The sequence below is a fragment of the Archocentrus centrarchus genome, chromosome 3 (genome assembly GCF_007364275.1).
Source record: "Archocentrus centrarchus isolate MPI-CPG fArcCen1 chromosome 3, fArcCen1, whole genome shotgun sequence".
Classification (NCBI taxonomy): domain Eukaryota; kingdom Metazoa; phylum Chordata; class Actinopteri; order Cichliformes; family Cichlidae; genus Archocentrus; species Archocentrus centrarchus.
This window is the reverse complement of record NC_044348.1, coordinates 502,681-523,407: the sequence shown is the minus strand read 5'-3', so window position 1 is coordinate 523,407 and position 20,727 is coordinate 502,681. Positions and strand designations below refer to the sequence as shown.

The following is a 20,727-nucleotide window of genomic DNA, read 5'->3' as shown; positions in this document are numbered from 1 at the left end:
TACACGTATTCTCTCTGTGTCTCTTCAGCCCGCAACTCCCGCGCCTTACCCACCAGCCTCCCAGAGGTGAGAAAATAACTCCCAACAATGAAACGGGAGGGAGGAAGTTGGCAGCGCTGTCGCCACATAGCGAAGCCCAACGGTTGTTATGGCACGGAAGCTCCTCCCCTCCTATTATCTGTGAACATACACACAAACACTCACACACCAGTAAACACAGGTGGGAACAAACACACACACACACACACACACACACACATATACACACACTAGGATCTAGGTTAACAGAGCATCGTATCTTAGTGCATCTCACCAGCAAGCCCCACTGCAGTGGTGCGCATTGCACCGTTTCTAAAACCTCCTTATCAGATTATAGCCTCCACAGCATATATATCTATATATATTTATTTTATTTTTTATGTTGTGTGTGCATGTGTGGGTGGTGATGGGGATTGCCTAATGCAGCTTCAAAGACAACGTGAGCAGCAGCAGGTTGAGGGAAGGCACTGAAGAACGGAGAAAGAAGCAGATGGATAAAAAAAACAGTGAGTGACAGAGAAAAAAAGAGCAAGAAAGGAGAGCGGGGAGGGGGGGCAGACTGAGAGTGAGAGAGAGAGAGAGAGAGAGAGAGAGAGAGAGAGAGAGAGAAGGAGGGAGGGGAGGTTTATCCAACAGCGCTGATGAGACAGAAGTTTCAGCTCTGCGCTTCACACACACAGCCAGAACAGAAGACACCTTATATATCCATACAGGTGAGACATCTCTTCTTCTTCTCCTCTGAAGGGCAGTTTGTAGCCTTTGTGCATGGTGAGATATAATGCAGACATTCAGGTGTGAGAGGGAATGCAAAGAACTCAGGTGCTCAGGGTGCAGCCGAAGTTGGGAGTGTGCTGGCATGCAGCGTGTGCATCACTCGGGGTTCAGTTGATGTCCAGAGAGACAGATGTCAATGTAAACAATACAAACAGTTCAGAATGGGCTTAAATTTTTCTAATAAGTAATTTCACAGATTAACTCTTACCACAAGAGTGTGTGTGTGTGTGTGTGGGGGGGGGGGGGGGGGGGGGGGGGGGGGGGGTTACTGTAATGATAATGGATGCTTCAAGTGTTGCTTGCTGTGTAAGAGCTGGTAGAAAAGCGTTATACTGCCTTCAGTGCGCATTCAGCAGTCATGCCGCGTCTGAGCAGCATGCATTATTTATCTGCACTGATCTCTGGAAACAGTGATACCTCACAGAAGCAGAGGGTGTAATGTATATATAATGTCATATATGGCAGCTGGACTGATGATGCACTGCGGGAGGGAGAGCAGAGGGACAACCTGTGCCTTGCATATGTTCAGCTGAGCTACTGTTGCTTTGTCTTGCTTGTAACATCTTGCCACAGTGGGTTGCAGTGTGGCAAAAGCAGTATGCATGGATATCCTATGGTTTATCTGTCATGATCTGTGGCAGTGATACCAGAGAACACTATGGGCAGGAAAAGGCTGTGAATAAGGCTGAGGAGATGAGATCTCTCTTATCTTTAGATGGTTTTTCCACACAAAGGAGGTTGACTCCTTTTGTGTGCAGATACAATATCTTAATCTACATCAGTGTAGCATACGGTTGCTACAGGCTACAGATTGATCCTCCTGCTCAATTTGTGCACAGATTACACATTTGTCTGGGACATATGCTGGTGTTATTTACAGCATCTGTGTGTTTGTGTGCCTGCATCCAGCTGCTTCTGCCCTCCTTTATTGAGGCACTCTTGATGTTGTGAGAGCAAACAAAGAAAGCTGGAGTTATGATATGTGAAAATATACACACAGCCTGGACAATGAATTGAAATTGACAAGTAAAGAATTATTTTAAGCACAGCTTTTTGGGGGGGGGGTTTGAGGAAAGTTTCAAGCTTGTTGCTTCGCAGTAGACTGCAACTGTATATAGTGTAGATTTGCCTGATTTTGGATGAATTGAAATGGTGATCTGATATTGCAAATGTGTGTGTGTGTGTCTGTGTTTCCTACCAAAAGGACAGCTAATTACACATCTTGTATTTTTCACTAGTGCAGCCAGCTGTTTATGTTTGTTGCTTCTGATCAATGTACAACTGGAAAGCACAAACAGGTGACTAGAAAATAAAATTAAAACCCACTGAGGCCCAAATTACAAATGACAGCACCTGATATAGCCAGTGAACATAATTAACTTGTGCTCTTGCTTACTGGTGGAGGTGATCAATCTTAGAACTAAAGGTGGTGATGGCCGGTTAATCAGAGGCTTTAAGTGACAACACTAAATGAAAATGGCATCCATGGTGGAATGCATTGTTGCGCTCACTACACTGAAACAAAACAACCTCTGAATTGCTTGTGGAAGATGTGGAGGAAGGATGAACGTCTGTAACCCTGAAGAGTTCAACTGGGACTTGGCAAAACTGGTTGATGGATTATTTTTAAGTGAAAGAACACAGACCAAAGGAGTCAGACCTTATTATTAATGCATTTCATACTTTAGTGACCAGAGATGTGTTAAGAGAGCTGGATATCCTTTTACCAATATATATGTACTGATGTCTGATTGGGCACCTATGCCACAAATATGATTAAGAGATCCAGTTAATGACTGGAATCCGTGGAAGTGAAGCCTAGCAGACAGCTATTGGCTACAGCTGCCTGTCAGTCAAACAGCTTTAAATCTCAATAATTTAACTTACTATGTAACTGTTATGAAAGGGAATGTATCCAAATAGACCAAAATAGTATTTTTAATGCTGTTAAGCAACATATTTTATCATGAGATTCTATGGGGAATTACTTGCGTTTGGTGACACTCTCAAGTGGCCATTAGAGGAACTGCAGTTTTTGGCATTTGACTTCATTTTTCAGTGGTTGCTTGGTTACCACCAAGGTGCTAGTTTTTTTCCCAGTGATCATTCAAGGCATTGAAGTAGTAAAATCCTACTGCGACTCAACAAGCATCTTCTCCGCAGACCATCATTATGAAAGAGATGACTGGAATACTGTTAACAGGACACCTCCAACATTAAACATAGTAAGCATTCTCTGAAGGTTTCATACTTGAAAAATCCTCAATGAATGCCCAGAAAAGAGAGGTTTTATTTTTAGGGAACCATCAATGCACATGTTCAGTAAGATCCCTAACAAAGAACCAAACCCAGAAGCTTAATAAATTCTTTGGCTTATGCACAAAGGCAAGCAAGTTTTATTCAAGTAAACCCTTTTTTCTTAATAAATACCTGACTGTACCAGTGTCATTGTCACTGTGACCAGATTGTCACAATGACAATGGCATGTGACAGTCTTGCATAGCTCGAGGCTTCTGCATTTACATACTTATGAGGATGATGTTTGGGGTTTTAACAGACAGACTGTGATTAAAATAGTTGCAGCCACACAACCCCAAAGCTTCTGAAAATAATTTAATCTTCCCCATTCCTGCACCAAACAGACAGCCCGTCTTGTTAATTTATGCTGACGGGCTTGCATTGGAAAGCAGCATGTTGCATCCAACAAAGGGAAAAGGGGTTAGGTGCAAACGTTTTTTTTTTTCAGCATATTTAATACTCAGAGCACAGTTTGTAAGAATGTGAGAGAAAAAAAATGCATGCCCATGCCGTGGCCTTGTTGCCCACATCTTATCAAAAAGACAAAGGCCAGTGACCCTTTTCAGTCATTACAAAAAAAGAAAACTTGAACCCTTAAAAAAACAGAGCAAAGACTCTGAATAACTTGCAGCCGTGGTGTTCTCATTCAGTCAGTGTCCTTTTTGTCATGCTGTAATTCTCATTTAGAAAGGGATCACTCTGCTGCTCACTGTTCCAGCTGTGACAGGTGTTGCTTTTCCCCAAGGAAGTTCTTCTGATGTGAATTTGTAAACTTTTTTTTAAATCAATTCCAATGCATCAATTATTTCTGGATATCTCCCAGAAATATGAAGAATATAGAAAAAAAATCTTTCCTTCTTCTCTCGGGGCTCCATCTGTTCACTGGCCACATCTTTACATGAAGTAGCACAATTCAGATGTTCGGTGTAAAACAGGTATCAACAGTTTTAAATGCCAATAACTACAGATCCAGTGTAGATGATACTGAGGGGTGAACCACTTGAACGTCTTAGTGGTTCACCTATAATTTCATCATATGTGACGTATAATGACAATAAAGCTATTCTAAAAAAGACTCAGCACTTCAAGAGGTGAATACAAGAACCTTCATTAATGCAGGCCAACTATACACGTACTATAGAGTTAAACTATTTTGAGTTTTTGTTAAAAGCAACCGAGAAAAATGATGTGTGTTCATCAAAGCCAATAGAAATATGCTTTGTTTTGTGATTCTAGCTTATGTGTCTTTTAATTGTAACTTAAATATCTCATGATTACATATAATTCAATATTAGTCATACAATTACCAGGCATTCTTTTCCTTTGGTAAAGAAAAACACTTAGATAACCCTCAAAGACTATTCAAAACTAGATAATGATAATGAAACTGAAATTTCAACATAACTTCTGCATTTTGCACCAAGCTTAAACCTTAATGGTATTTAATTGAGACCCCTGAGCAACTAATTATGTGAACAACCTTCTCCAAGTCATCTGGGGATAGCAGTGGTTCCATCTTTGAAGTGTTGGAGAAAGCACCACATTTCAGTTTTAAAATGTTTTTGCGAATGAATACTCAAGCTTAGCCACAAGGGATCGTCTTTTTATAAATTGGAGGGCCATCTTCACCATCCATTTCATCTGTGGGGGTGTTTGCAACTGGCAATTGGATATGAGAGGTTGCTTGTTGTTACTAGGTGAAATCAATCACAGACCTGCATTGAAAACCTCTTTGCAATTCCTCTGGTTGCTAGCAGATTGCCATAGTCACCTGTAGTTTGTATAAAAGATGCCAACTTGTCAGCAAACACTTGTTAACTACTCGCTACGCGGGAGTGAAACTGAAGAGTGCGAGCCAAAAACATAAACAGAGACCATTCACCTTGAAAGTAAAAGCTGCACCTTTGAAGTGGGCTTTGTGGTTCAACTGTTTGCAACTGTTTGCAGAGAAGTCACCATCTTCCATGAAAACTACAGGCATCTGCACCAATCTGGTAACAACCAAAGCCATCACAACCAGTTTGTGACCAATTTCACCCAGCCACAGTCAGCAACCTCCATCAACCACTCACCACCCCATCAGGAAATACATATTTTTGCCAAGGAGTTGCCAGTCCTCTGTGTGACTAAGGCCTAACAAGGCTGTAGTGTGACATTAAGACCAGCAGTACTGTCCACATAAAACTGAATGCGGAATATTTGCAAAAGCCAGTTCAGTCACTGTTGAATACCCATCAGCAAGCACAAACCAGAATACTCAAAGCAGGTGGAGGTCTGTTTGTTCAGAGCTTGCCAATCTTGAAAGCACAACATGCATCCCACACAGGAAAAAACTACTAAACCAATTACACAAGATTTTTGACCAACAGCAGGTGAGTGTGCTGTGGAACAGTGAACACAGCAAGTGTGATTGCAAAGCATGATGTGAGAAGTACACGAGGAAAAAGAGATGCACTGTGATTATTTTAAACCTCACACCTCGAGGTTTGGATCACTGTGAGCTACAAACAAGTCCCAAAATAAGCCCTGAGAGACATGACAGTACTGCAGCAGAGGATGTCTTTGAGTTATACAGCGTCATCATCTGATAATCCCTCTGTTGCTGCACTAATCTGTCTCCTGCAACATCCTGAAGATATCACACACATAGGATAAGGTGCGAACACAGAGCGTTCATTCCAGTAAACCGTGAACCCTTTTATCCATCTACTTTACCAAACATATATCCTTCTTTCCACTCCTAAATGGAAAAACAATCCATGTGTAGATTGTCCTGCTGTGTCAACTTGTGATTATATAGTCAGTTCGTGATAACATTGATAGACTTATGTTGCCTTCCTTTCCCAGAATTATGCAAAGCAGAGACAGAAATTGAAATAAGTTGTCCTAGAAGGTATCAGGGGCTTAGTTTTACCTTCGGTCAGGATCACAGAAAAGTGTGCATCATGTAAAATTCAAGTTGCCTTTAGAATGATTGTGTTTACAAGAGTCCAGTTTTCAGAAATTCTACAATCAAAGCAAATAAACATGACTCACTGCATTATGTTTGTCCACAAAAAGCGAGCATTACACAGTGAGCTGCCAAAATACAAAGACAGCCATGCAGATATATACTGAGAGCTGAACAGGAAATGGGTGAGAGAGATATGGGAATGAGGACTGTGTGGCCGTGGAATAAGACACGGGTGAGCTGTTAGATGAGGGGAAAGTGCTGCTGCAGAGTCACAGGAGATGGGCAAAATGGCAAAAACTAAACAGCTAAGACAGAAACTGTGACATGAGCAAAAAAGATTCATGCCCAGCTATAAATTTTATCAGAAGTAGTTCACAAACCAAAGTGAGCAGCACTTATTAGCAGGATAACAAATTAGCCATTGCTCTGCGACAGATCTTTCACTAGCAGCCGTGGCTTCTAGCTTCTAGCTTTTGGGACACCCATAGCTGGTTTTTTGGTCAGCTGGTTCGACCACTTTAGCCTTCTGAAATATCTTCATTCAAAAAGAATGGGCATTAATTTTTTTTTTTTTTATTATTATTATTTATATCAATCTTGAGTAGACTTTTATTCTTACAGTTCAGAAATACCAGGCAGGACATAAACATGACTCAGAAACTCAGGGGTGAAAATATAAAAGTTCACAGTTGTTTTCACAAGAAAAACAACACTCGAAGTAGAGAGCGGAGTCTGCATGCAGGCTGCCAACAGCGGAAAAATTGACTCACTAATCCACCTTAAGATACAAAGTGGTATTATGCGAGAGCATGGGGTGGTGCTAAGTAAGCCCAGATCATTAATATTACTGATTTTGGATTTTTCCTCTAGTGCTACCATCAGGTTGAAATTTGCAGATCTGAGTGTCACAAAATTTGGTTTACACATCCACATCCGTATCACACGTTACTGTGGTATATGACCAAAATGGCAACACCAAACCGAGATGATGTTGCTCACAATCAGCGTGTGAGGGTGTTGGCTTTTAGTTCAAGCAATGCTCGCCTTGAACGCAATCTCGCAAAGCTGCTAGCAACTCTTTGGACTCCTCTGCTGCATTAATTGTTCCTCAGTTCACTTCCAGCTTCTAGAGAGGGGTGTGATGATGAAAAAGCTACTAATTCAGTCAGTACCACTGATGTTTTGGGGGTTTTTGATGCGGGCCTTCACTGTTTAAAATTCCATGAATTAAACACCTCCATTTAATGAGAGAGAGAGTGAACCTTCTGGATCAGATTTAAATGAACATAAATGATAAAGTTGGATATTTTTTAAATAGATCAACCAAAAATAAGTGGATGAATGCTGCTCTGTTCCTCCCCTGGTAGATATTTCTAACTATGTGAAATGGTGATTCTTAGAAGAAGTTCTTTGATTCTGAGGAAGTGACATCAAAACATGACGTGTCCCGCTACGTCTTAGATCATAAAACCTGTCCTGGTGTGCTGGAAATATCTTGCTGTGCTAACAATTCACTTTCCTTATCAGACAGTAATAACTGGCCGTGAATCGCAAGATAATTCGCCAAAGGGTGTTTGTTGGCGTTTAAATCTTGCTGTGACATTTTCCTTGAAATCACATTCTAATCCCCAAACCAGCTCCTTACCTGACTGACATTTGTGTCTCTGACCCTTGTAATCACACACACAACGGGCCGAGGCGGCAGTCGACTCGCTCAGGCTGCTGCCTCGCTCGTGCCTTGTCTGTCACTGATGGATTGAACCCCGCTGTGTTTTCTGGCAAGGAACCAGGTTGCTGCTACAGCTTATATTCTCCTTTCTTTCTCTCTCTATTCCCTTTTCTCTCTGTTTCTTTAGCAGGTGAATTGACAGGATTGAGAGAGCAGTGTTTCTGCTCCAGGTTTTCTTTGTACTCAGATTCTGGCAGGAAAAAGAAGACACTTACAGGATGGATTAGAGTTCATAGAAATTGATCTCTTCTGTTGTTTGCTAGGGCTGACAAGCTTGGCTTACACCTCCAACTCTCTTTTCCCTTTCATATTCTGTCTGTCATTTCTCTGTTTGTCTTCCTGCCTTTCTTTCCATCCCTCCTATGCATCCCATCCCTAGGCTGGTCCTTGTGTCTACAGTTGAGCAGGCAGCTGACAGCATGGTGACAAGTGTTGAGGATAGGAGGAGGAGAAGTAGCGAAGGGAAGGAGGGAGGACTAATGAGAGGGTCAGAAGCAGCAGAGGTCTGTCACTGCACCTCCAGATAACAGCACCCCTCCCCCCGCCACAAAAAACTCTCTGATATCTGTCCCAAGTGACCAGGTTGCTCCATCAATTTGTAGTTGTGAGGAAGGGTTTTGGGCACGTATTAGCCACCTTCCTCCCTTTTTTCTTTGTGCATTTGTAAAGAGAGGAGGAGGAGAATCCGTGTAGGGACGTGTCAGACCTCCAAAGGATAAAAAGCCAAAAGTAGAAATGAAGAAAACGGATCCACTTTTGAGAAAGGATGAGGAAATAAATTGGTTGTCCACCCAAAGCATGTTCCCCCTGCTGTGTTGGTAAATATGGATGGTATACAAGAGGAGGTGCATGAGGCTGCAGCAGAGAGTGGGAAATACAACATGGAAAATATCCAAACAACACGAGCGCTTGATCAAAACTGAAAGCTGTTACATTAATACATCTGAATATGAAAGGATAAATAATACAATACTTCATTACATTACAGAGGACTGCTGTATAAATACTGTAGAACAAAAATTATTTATTTACATAAAAACCAAACAAAATTCAAATAAAACCCTAGAGACACATGCATAGATGTGAATATATGTGTCACACATATTACCCCAGAATTAATTCAGCGCTGATCTATGACCTTAGTCAAAAATTTAATGGTGAGTTTGTGGGATCATTTGCCAGTTTCAAGTCTTGTTTAATACAGTTTATAATAATTTCCATTTATAATAAATTAAACAATAAAGCAGGGGATGATTTGAAGTGTGGCTCTCTTATGATTGATAAGTAGCTTACTAAATCACATTAATGAGTGACATCACTGTAGCTACATGCATCTTTTATATTCAGTCTAGGGTATAAATACACATTATTTAATCATATACATCCTTTTTTTTCTTTTTCTTTTATTTCTGTTTTTTTACTGCTCCAGTTAAAAACAGAGGTCAAAGGGTGAATTGTATGCACAGCAGTGTGCTTGGAAAAACAAACACTAGTTCTTTTCAGATGGGAAGAACAATGAAATGGGCTGTTGTAATAAATAGACTCTGTGATGAAAGACTTTGCATATTCCTGTAAAAAACAAAATCTACCAGTATGCTGCATTTTTTATGTAAATAGCAAAGAACCAAATCCAGCCTTCCAGCAAAAGCTTTTCACTTAAACTTTTATATAAATTTTCATAAACCTACTTTAAATAACAACGTGAAAATGAGGCACATATAAATCCCAATATCCATGACCCTCTGACATCTTACTGCCACCACATGATCTATCTGATGTGTGTGTTCTGCCCCGGGCAGCACACTGTTCAAAATTGAACACATTTGCTGAATCAGTAGCACCATTAAATAATACAACCCACCTCATTAAAAATGATCTGGCTAATTCAGATATGCAGAAACACAGAAAGTTAACATGGAAGTGAATTGTGTCACATCTTTCGTCTCGTAGCAGAGCAGAAAATTCTGTGAGTCAGTCTTTGCACTTAGATAATCGGCTGTAGCTCCACACTGATGCCAGCAGATAAAGCAGATTTCACAAAAACCTGGAAACAGTTTTATGAAGTGTCCTATTTTAAATAAACAAACACACTGAACATATAAGAGTGCATTTATTCAAGTTTTAACCTAGTCAGTTAGCACTGCTGAACATTATCATATCCCTAATCCATGGTACTGTGCAATTCCAAACTATATTTTATCAAGCAGGAGCCTCTGAGGCTGAAAAATGAAGCTACAATGAAAATACCAGAAACTGCATTTCCTGCATTGGCCACTTTAGGCAAACAGCAAAAGCAAGTTAATCTCCCAAGACACACAGGCCCAACCTGACAGCATTAAAAAAGCATGTTTGCATCCTGGATAGTATTATATTTATTTAGTTTGTTTAGTTTTTTTTTTTTTTTATTTTATTCATTCGTTTGGATACTGGTAAGCCTAAGTTTATTTGCATAACTACTTTGATTGATGTGTTATGCAGCCTTAGCTGTATGCTAACCCTGATGTGCTGATGCACCTGTGACTTGCCCTTACCCTCCATGAACAGCTGGTTAACACTGAGCGTATCACTGCTGAGACGTCTGATCAAACGCACTTTGAATTACCGTAGTTACAGTGACCGTTTGTCCTATTGGAAAAATTCAAACAGTTTTTGAAAGCTGAGAAACTGCGCTTCACATCCAACATGGGGTTATTACGGTAATTGAAGTCTGCGAACATTTGAAGTACACTGTGTCCTCAACAACACGTTCGGCTTTCTAGGGTTATTAATGAACTTGTTCCCTCAACCATGTTTGTTCTTTTGGTGCCTTCTGAGGCATTTTAAAGCAAGCACATGAAAAATAGTCTGACCTGCTCATGGCACAGCACCTCTCAATCAACTGTGCTTCAGTCTTAGAGAGTGAAAATGTAGTATTTTGTTATCTGTTTCTTAGTGCTAATTATCATGTATGTGTGAGAATATATTGCATCTGTAAATATATTGCACCTGATGAGTTTGCTTCTGGCTCCAAAAAAACCCAAAAATGCTAACACTGAGCCTGAAACCAGAAACCAATGGGAGATATCAGAATAGCTATGATGTTTTTGGAGACGTCCGTTCCCGCTGGTCTAGCAGCCAGCTCACCTCACCAGCTGTCAGCCGAACAAGTGGTCGAGACTCACCATACCGGGAGTGAATGCCCGACTCCTGGCACATTGTTTTCAAAACCCCCACTGGGATTGACCACTGAGTGGAAGTTAACACATAATCCACTCAGATAACATCTAACAGTTGATGTTTCATTAATTCCACTGTTTCATTTGTTCCAGAGCAAATCAGTTTGGCTGATTGTTTGGTGTACCCCGCCTCTCTCACTATGACAGCTGGGATAGGCTCCTTTAAAGCCGAAACTCAGAACGCTGGGTCAAAAATCCAGCATTCTGATGGATTCACTGATGCACTGTACAGGCTCACTCTTATGGATGTCTGAGTTGATGTTGGACAATTCATGTTAGCAACCACTGCACTGACACAACAACCACAACTATACAGAACTTTTAAAAAAAACGATGATCCGCTACAAGGAACGAGCTATACACCTTCTGCTGTGTCAAACATTTGACTTTTAGTGTGTAGCTTTCTTTTAATGTAATGTTATTCGTCCAAACTAGTCCAGGAAACCTTAAGCACTACAGTGGAGAGAACATGAAGGCACGTGGTCAGGCGCTGATTTAGAGAACGCTTGATTTGCTTTGCATTCTCTATGCCACACATCCTTTTCAGTTTTGCTTGATGTTAATTTAATTGTAGGATGCTAAAATTGTGATCAAGACAAAAATCTGATTGTGTAGCACTAATTTAAAATGAAGTTATGAATCAATCAATCCTTTTTTTGACATATCACCAGAGGAAAATACTGGTTATTTTAGATTATGGTTATAAAGTGTGATTGATTTCATCTGGCAACAGCCAGCAACCTCCAGCAGACACTTACCAACCAGTCAGGGAATACACATTTTTCCCTCGTGACCAGAAGTTGCCAGGCGGTCATCAACTGGTCTGTAGCCTGTGTCACTGAGGCCTAAATTGCAATTATGTCAATTACATAAACAAAACATTTCCTAACTGGTAATAAGTTAATGCATTGATTTTGTATGTCAAAATACTAATAACAGATTACCTAATGGCAGCACACGCCCTGATTTAAATACACGTGGTTTTGAATTTATACATATTGACAATGGGCATGACAGTGTTGTTTTCCCAGTTACAAGATAGCTCCAAATTACATTATAAACTATTGCAGTAATGTTTTTGAAAACTTAGACATCATAAGGGAATTTGGGAAAAATAAAGGTTGCTCAAGCCATGTAAACTTGTATAATTTGGTTATAGTAGACTATAAGATGTAAAATGAATAGAACTAGTAGCTCACAGTGTTTGAATAGAGATGATCATCCATCTATCATTTTTCTGGCTGTAGCACAAGTGCCGGCCTCAGTCAATAATTGCTGTTTGAAAGATTAAGAGAGCTCACACCTATACTGTACTGCATGACAAAGGAACAGACACATCTTACACTTTATTAGAGTCCTGACCATCGTAGTTGATTGAGGGGCACAAGTTGTGCTGTGTCTGAATCAGTGAACAGAAAACAAAACCTCAAGCCTGTGAAAAAAAAGGTCCTTCACTAAAATCACAGCCATCTTCTCCAGATGTGTTTAAGACAATAAAGTGCAAACACATGTTTTAGTCCTCTATTTTGTCTCAGATAGAACGTTGCAATAACTGTTTTCATTTAAAAAGAAAAATGTCCTCCTTCAGAAAGCTCTAAACCTGGTTGAGAAGACCCACACAGTGTGAATAAAAAGCAATGACAATCTATAAATACTATTTTGAGGGCAACAGAAGATATTTTAGCTCAAACTACAGGTGCTAACTGTCAGTTCTCCTGTCCAAGAACTTCAGACTACTCTGGGATTGTGTCTGTGCACGTCTGAGTGTATGACCTGTGTAATGCAGACGTGGGGATGCTAAAAAAAAATCCTCTACAATAGAAATCTTTGATCCAATCCCAAAGGGCATAATCATTCAGGATCATCCTGTGATTTCAGGCATCAACACTTTTATTCCTTCTCCTGGGGGCTGCTCATCCTGATAATGGACATAATGATAACACTAGACTGAAGACTTTGATGTCCATCGTCAGTCCCAGTGCACATTTTGATACTGACTTCTAGTCAGAGGTGTGAACTTTCATATCCACCCTCCCTCAGAAGCCTGTGCTTTGATTTCACCCTCCCAGCAGGTAGGAGGCTGACTGAGGTGGCTTCAGAACATCAGTCACGCCCTCCTGCCTTCATGGGAGACAGAACAGGCAGTATTGATCATTATGGAACCCTTTATGTCCTTTTCACTCAGTATAAGGGCAAGCACATGCGTGCAAAATATTATCATCAAATTAACTGGTGGACACGGAGGGGGGCTGTTGTGAGCTCTTTCTACTGGGCCCTTGGAGTTTCTTCAAGCATAAAGAGTCATTTTGCATCACTGAAAGAACCAGGTAAAACATTCATTGATATTTTTTCAGAGCAGCTATGCTTGATATATGTGAAAAGTCTACTGGGACTTAATATGTGCACTTAATATGTACGTCCTGCAATGTGGTGAACTCTACCGACTTGAAAATGATGTTTGCGTGATGATGTTTGGCTAAACTACAGCACATGCTTTTCTACGAGTTTAGGCCTTTTGCCCACACATAAACTGCATTTTAGGGAACTGAAACAGGAGCTTTTCTCCTGCCAGTTTCTGCGTTTACCTGTTGACAGGGAAAGAGGATTTTGTCTCGCAAACCTCAAAGGTGTACACAAAAATCTTCTTTTTTTGATGCCAGACTGAGCGCTTTGTTATTGTTTGTAGGCGTCTGATTGGCCAACATGCCTTCACTGTTAGGGCTGTATCACTACCTGTTGCTTTGGTGTGCTCTTCACACTGCTTGACATTGTTTTTTGTGTTTTCAGGTGAGCAGACATATTTTTCAAAATGAAAATGAAAAATCCTTGTTTTAAAAAAAATACTGCTAGTAGTGTCATGGAGCCTGGGTGTTTTTGTGCCTGAGTTTGGCATTTATTTTGGGATTCTTGTCTTGTAAGACTTTGAGTATTTTTCTTATGCCTGGATGTTTTTTTTATGGTTTTGCTCTGTTCTGTTCATGGTGTCTATATTTAATTCCTTGAATTTCTGTTTATCCTGTCTCCTTTGTGTCCCCTTTGTTGTTTAACCTCCATCTTTTTGTTACTTCCCATGTTACTACCCATTTGGTAGTCTTTTGTCCCTTGTGTCTTGCATTTAGTTTTATTTCCTTTATCTTATATCCCTTGATTGTTTGCACCCATTTGTTTCCCCACCTGTTCCACATTCCCCTAATCAGCCTTCCTGTGTTTATAGCCTCAATCCCCTTTTGTTTTTATTGTGTTATACTGTTGTTCTTTGATTTAGGAGTTCAAAGAATGGCCAGAAGAATGGACCCAGTCCCTCATCATTCCACTGCCAAAGAAAGGTAATCTTCGTCAATGCCAGAACTACAGGACAATGAGCCTTATTAGCCATTCAAGCAAGGTCATGCTCAAAATAATTCTGCAGAGACAAGCCGAGGGCATCCTGGCTGAAGAACAAGCTGGCTTTCGAGCTGGATGCAGTACAGTGGATCAGGTCTTCAATTGCAGACTGCTCATCGAAAAACACCTTGAACATCAACAGGACCTCTATCATAACGTCATAGATTTCAAGAAAGCATTCGCTCGAGTCTGGCACAAAGGCCTGTGGAAAGTCCTTCGTGACTTCTCATTTGATGAAGGGCTAGTCCAGGTGATCCAGATTCTATACCAAAGTGCAAATAGTTCTGTTCTACTTAATAGCCAAGAAGGAGAATTCTTCAAGACCACAGTAGGTGTCAGACAAGGCTGCTTGCTGTCCCCAGTGCTCTTCAATCTATACCTCGAGAACATCGTGAAAGAGGTATTTGACGGGCACCATACATCCATCTCCATTGGTGGCCATCCACTTTGCAACCTCTTTTGTAGACAACATTGACTTGATGGGAGGCAGCAACCAAGAACTCCAGATGCTAACAGACAAACTGGTAGACAGAGCAGAAGCATATGGCATGAAAGTAAGCTCAGACAAAAGCAAAGTAATGGTGAACAGCAATAACAACAACAGTGCCAACATTGCAATGTATGGAAAACAGCTAGAAGAATACATGGGATTCAAGTACCTCGGTTCAATTATAACCAAAGATGGTAGATGCACTGCAGAGATAAAAAGCAGGATCGCAATCAGCACATCAGCCATGTCAGGCCTCAGCAAGATATGGCGAGCTAAAGAACTAAGCTTCAAGACCAAACTCAAGCTCTATAAGTCCGTAGTTCTATCCATCTTTCTGTATGGGTGATAGCTGGACTCTGACAGCCAAGACAGAGAAGCATATACAAGCGTTCAAAATGAAGAGCTACCACAGGCTTCTTGGCATCTCGTGGATGGAACATAAGACCAACAAGTATGTCAGAGGACAAGTCACCACCTTAGCAGGACTTCAAGAACACCTTTTCTCAATGGTGAAAAGACGGAAGCTTCAGTGGTTTGGGCATGTTGCTAGACATGACTCCTTGTCAAAAACAATCCTCCAGGGAACAGTCTAAGGAGGAAGATGACAAAGACGACCACAAAAATGCTGGACAGATAATGTCAAGGCCTGGACTGGTCAGGGTATGAACAGCCTCCTGCGAGAAGTCAAAGACAGACCAAAGCTTCATCTGCCATGACATAGACAGTTATGTTAGCATCTCTCATGTCTCCCTATGACCGCAATGGTGGTTATGGAATGAATGAATCAATGACTGTTGTTCTCCCTGTGTGCACTTGCTTTCAGTTCAAGGATTTAGGTTGCTGTTTCTTTTATGGATCTTTTAATGGTTTTCTTTTTGTTTATATTTATTTGCCTGTGGCCTCTGCATTTGAGTCCTTTGTGCCTGCATAATGTGACAAGTAGCAGCTCAGCAGTTCAGGCCCATGCTGTACTTTTTTTGTTTGAGGATGAGACAGATGTTTTCATTTGGTGGTTGGAAGGGGCTGCAACCAGGACAGCTTTGGACTAAGGACCCACACACTTAGAATATGTTCAGTGAGTGGTTGGGCATTGTCTTGTAAAATAAGCAAGACTATGCCTTAAAAATGCATTTTCTGGATAGAAGTCTATGACATGATATATTATTTGTACTTTGACAGGTGCCATGTGCACTAATGCACCCCTATCATACTATAGGTCTTGGCCTTTGAACTGGTAACTAGGCAGATGATCCCCTTGTTACCAGTTCAAAGGCCAATGGGCTCCTCTATAGCCCATGATTTAGCAAAAAAAGATTGCTCAGCCTATTCCAGCAACAAATTGCGTTGACTGAAAATGGTTTTCAGAAAATTTCCTGCACCTATGCAGTAATTTTTACTACAGCACTGTCTGTTTTGCCTTATATAACGTGATATGTTGCTTTTCTACTACTTTCATTCAAATATAACTTTGTTTGTTCTGCTTTTATTTGCATTCCACACAGCATTCCAGCTCTTTTGGAAATTGGGTGGTAAATGCAATAAAGGAGCATTCTGGTTTATTATAAGCTGGGATTTTTTCATGGTCATTCCTATCAGCAAGAGTCTGATAAGACAAACATTTATAGCATATAAGCTGCATTTTATGTTGGCCTGCCAGTTTTACCTGAAAAAGATGCTTAGATGCCAGAACTTCTTCACCGCCAGTTCAGCTTCTGGAAACAATGAATGTAGGTGTGAAAATATGTGCCAACCCACAATATGTCAAGGATACGTTTGTGGAGTGGAAGAGCTGCGTAAGCTCCAGCCTTTGATGAACATTAATATCTAAATCTGAAATGTCAATGCAGTTGTCTAAAAATGCGCTCAAACTATGATATTTAATTTTAGTTGGAAATGAACACAGTGCACTAATTCCTTGGCACATTTCAAGTGCATCCATTTTTATTTATTTATTTATTTGCCCAAAACTGGAACCAAACATGTAGATATGTCTAGTGAATAAACCTTAAAACAGGAACACCATTTTGTGCCAGTGCTCAGTGATCATACAGGGATACAGCAAGAAATCTACTGAACCACCATATATAGATAGATAGATAGATAGATAGATAGATAGATAGATAGATAGATAGATAGATAGATAGATAGATAGATAGATAGATAGATAGATAGATAGATAGATAGATAGATAGATAGATAGATAGATAGATAGATAGATAGATAGATAGATATTGTAAGTTTATTGTCAAATCTAAATATATTTGACAATAAACTAAATAAGAAAAATAATAAAATTTCATTTAATTCAAAAGTTATCCTGGACAGTAAGCATATGCTAAACTGGGTAGTTTGCAGTATTATGGTAGAGTTTACAGTATGTCACTGTTAAGCCAAAGGTCACTAATGTGAAATTAAGCTGATGGTGCTTTTTAGTATAACTAGCCAAACTAAATCTTTAGACTAGTTTAATACTGGCTTAAGGTTAAGAAGCAGTTATGAAAACTCATGTAACATCTTTTTATATGCAGTCAGCAAAATCATAGTCTAGAAACAAGTTCTAGAAACTCAACATCCATCTTGAAATGCCTCCTGGCAGTTATTTTGAAACATTAACTAAATTACATTTCATTTCAATTTCAGAACCACCATTTTGGTTCTTTGAGTGCCATGTCATTGTCCTTCTCTTAGAATTATTCTGGATAAATCCACAAAAGCACTAAAACTCTGAGGCAGCAGGAGCTGATCATAGCCTATCCACAAAGAAAAGTGTAATGGTGCCCCCAATACAAGTTACAAGACTTATTTCTAAGTGAGTATTTTTGGTTTTTTGCATCATCTTACTTGCTAAATCTCAAATTGACCCCTGATTTATAGTCAAGCCTTGGATGCTCACTGTAGTTTGGTGCCCAGGTTAGTGCACCTATACTGCTTTACATTTTTTGGGTGAAAATGGCTGTCTAGTGCAGCTGGAACACACAAGAGCAGAAAGACTGAACCAGAACACTAAAGATGTTGCATGGACAGCTAAAAACAGTGTGCTAAAATTCTGTAAAGTGGAGGAAAGCTGCAGATTCAACAGTATGAGTGCATTGTTTCCACTCTGTTATTGAAAGAAAGCACCTCTAGGACTTTTAAAGATGAAAGGCAGCATTTTGAATGCATTATTTCCTTTGAAACATAATGAAAATGTCACTGTAAATGTGATATTTTCATAAAAATGACTCCCTGAAACAATGATGACAGTGATGATGGATTTTGCTTTAATCTGCAGTCAAGGCAGTTGATGAGATTACACACGAAAAAAGTTGGGAGATGATTTTTCAGAAATAAGCACTATGTCTGTTTCGCTTGTCCTTCATTTCTCCTGCATCTGATATTTTTGCTCATTTATGTGGTTCTAGCATCCACAACACTAAACATAAAGTGTGAAAAGACAGTGATTTTTTTTTCTCTCTCATCAGCATCAAGCTGCTCTCCTCTCAGCAGCCTTTGGATTTGGACCTGCTCTCGCTGATTCTGTGGCTTTCAAGGTTGCATGCTGCAGTTCCAGCGAAAGTCATTTTCAAAGGAGTTTTTTTACTCAGATGACAGTGGGAGCGGAGGAATCAGCAGCCTACACCCCTTTATGTTTAGAGGACAGGAGGAGGGAGCTGGCCTTGAGCTGGAACTTCATGATAGATGGTTGTTCCAGCTCATAAAGCAAAAGATGTTTCATCCTTTAAGAGTGGGTGAACATGTCAACAAATGGAGACCTATGACTTTGGTTCCTGTTTTTCAGGCTGGATACAAGAAGTGGAGAATAACTTTTAGACATGGCAGCTTACTATAATGGATTTTTAACTGAAGCTTTGTGAAATAAAGCATGTTTCACATTTGTAGTTATGAATTTAATTTGGATAAAATCAGTCAAAATCTTTATTCCAAGCAGTGTGATGATAGGACCAATAGTAATTTCTCAATGTCATTTATAGAGATGGAGTCTGATTGTGGTCACCTTAGACCCTGGTCAGGCAGCGGGTGCAAAATTGTGTATTCGCCAAACCGATTAAAGTGTTTTGCTGAAGATTCATGCAGGACTACAGAACAGTCAGCCCTTTGTAACCACGAATCACTGGGGAGAAGCATGTATTCCGCAAAAAACTGGCGAGTGCTTGCCGGAGGTTGCTAGCTATCACTACTGTGTAATTGGCTGCAAAGAGGTATAAGGTGTTGCACCAGAAACCTGACATTGCTTTGGTTGCTAGCAGGTTGCCAAAGTCTTTAGTAGTTTTCATGGAAGGTGCCAATTTGTCTGCAAACACTCGCAAACTACTCACCAGGTGGTGAAACTGAAAAGTGAAACACAAACTGGAAAATGAGAACTTTCACCTTTTGAAGCATGTTGGATTCTGCAGGAAGGCACAACTTTTACTCTGAAGGTGAACATTCTCCATTTCTGGTTTGTGTCACACTTTTTTAAGTTGCACTGCTGCTCAAAGAGTAAATGGCAAATGTTTGTAACAATCATTTTTCATGCAAACTACAGTTGCCTGTGGCAATGAATCCAAATTCAAAATTCCTGGTTCAAATCAATGTAATTACATGCAAAAGAGGTCAGGTGAGTGGTACAACAGTAAGTGTCCATCTATAAAACACAATGAAGGCTCTGTCATGGTTTGGGGCTGCATTTCTGTCAGTGGTGTTGGGGATCTTGTTAAAATTGGTGGAATTATGAATGCACGAAAGTAGTTTCCGATTTTGATCCATCATGCAATGCCATCTGGAAAGCATCCGATTAGCATCGCCTTCATTTTTCAGCATGACAGTGATCACAAACACACTGCAGTAAAAGCATACCTGCATAGAAAACACACACAATGGAACGGAATGGAATGGAGTCATAATGGTCTCCCAGAGCCCGGACCTCAACATTATTGAAGCAATGTGGGATCATCTGGACAGAGAACAGAACAAAAGGCAGCCAACATCCAAAGAAGAGCTTTGAAAGTCCTTCAAGAAGCCTGGAGAACAATTCTTGAAGACTGCTTAAAGAAAGTACAAGAAAACTGCCTGAGAGTTCAGGCTGTATTGAAGAATAAAGAAGGAAGTCATACTAAATATTGACTTTCAAGCTTGTTAGAATTGTCCAAACTCTGTTTTTTCCTCATATACTCTATTTCCATTTATGTTTACATCCATCCATTTTCTTTTGCTTATCCTATTCAGGGTCGCGGGGGGGGGGGGGGGGGGGGGGGGGGGGGGGGGGGGGGCATGTTTCAATAAACCGCTGCACCTATTTCCTATTTTCCTAGTAAAATATAAACAAATGAAGGGTGGCTCAAGGCTTGTGCACATTGCTGAAATTCAAGAGATTGTGTGCACATGTGTGATGAGAGCTGCTTTTTTCCCCTTTTTCTTTCAGCATTTGAAGGCAGTTACACTGGCCTATACAATGGAACAATAGTTCTCTGTGTGGCTTTGATCTAATGAAGAAGTGTGTACATGAGTGTCTGTGTGGGGTGGGGGGTGGGTGTATTACAGAGAGAGAACACTGTTGTTCAGAGGAAAAGGGAAAAAAAGAGAGATGGATTACACAATGAGACTGGATCAGCTGCTCACTATCTTCTTTTTGCTTAACCAAAACTCTTGCCATGGAAATTGAACCATGCAGTTTTAAAGTGCGATAGCAATGCTCTTATTAGGGCAGTTACAGTTCCTACCTTCTCGGTCACACACAATTAGAGCACTAGCTGGTTAAGATGATTAAAATTAAGTCTTCTACTTTCCCCGTGCACATTGGTGCAAAAGATAAATGCTGGTTGAAGGGAGCAGTCAGGCCTTTGAAGTTTAAAGGCATATTGGACAA

At 40.3% G+C, this 20,727-nt stretch overlaps 1 protein-coding gene across 2 annotated transcripts in view; it reads left to right on the top strand.

The window, feature by feature from the left end:
- The first annotated feature begins 666 nt into the window (after positions 1-666).
- Positions 667-20,727, top strand: part of c1qtnf4 (C1q and TNF related 4) — a 43,410-nt gene continuing 23,349 nt past the window's right edge. Inside the window, exon 1 of one of the 2 annotated variants that reach the window (XM_030726413.1) lies at positions 667-752. The gene's annotated coding sequence lies outside the window, so the exon portion shown is untranslated. Of the gene's footprint in view, positions 753-780; positions 808-20,727 lie in introns of those variants that run through there. The other variant, XM_030726412.1, reaches the window with a different exon arrangement.